Source organism: Fulmarus glacialis, unplaced genomic scaffold, assembly GCF_000690835.1.
Source record: "Fulmarus glacialis isolate BGI_N327 unplaced genomic scaffold, ASM69083v1 scaffold28020, whole genome shotgun sequence".
Lineage (NCBI taxonomy): Eukaryota > Metazoa > Chordata > Aves > Procellariiformes > Procellariidae > Fulmarus > Fulmarus glacialis.
Genome location: NW_009187547.1, coordinates 2,152 through 2,400, shown reverse-complemented (window position 1 = coordinate 2,400; position 249 = coordinate 2,152).

Here is a 249-nt window from a genome sequence, read left to right as displayed (position 1 = left end):
TGGCAAAGCTTCTGCCAGGAAACAACGCCGCCAGGGGAGTCACACCGGCACCCCGACGACATGGAGCCTGGGAAAATAATTCCCTCCCCTCACCCTCCAAGGCTGCGACCACACACCATACTACCACGCCACCGGTTCAACACACCACAGCGAACCTCTGCTTGGACGACAGCTAACCGCTGCCAGCTCCCGCAGCAGCTGCAGGGCCGTGCCGGGTGCCGCACCGACACGGAGAAACCACATCAGCTG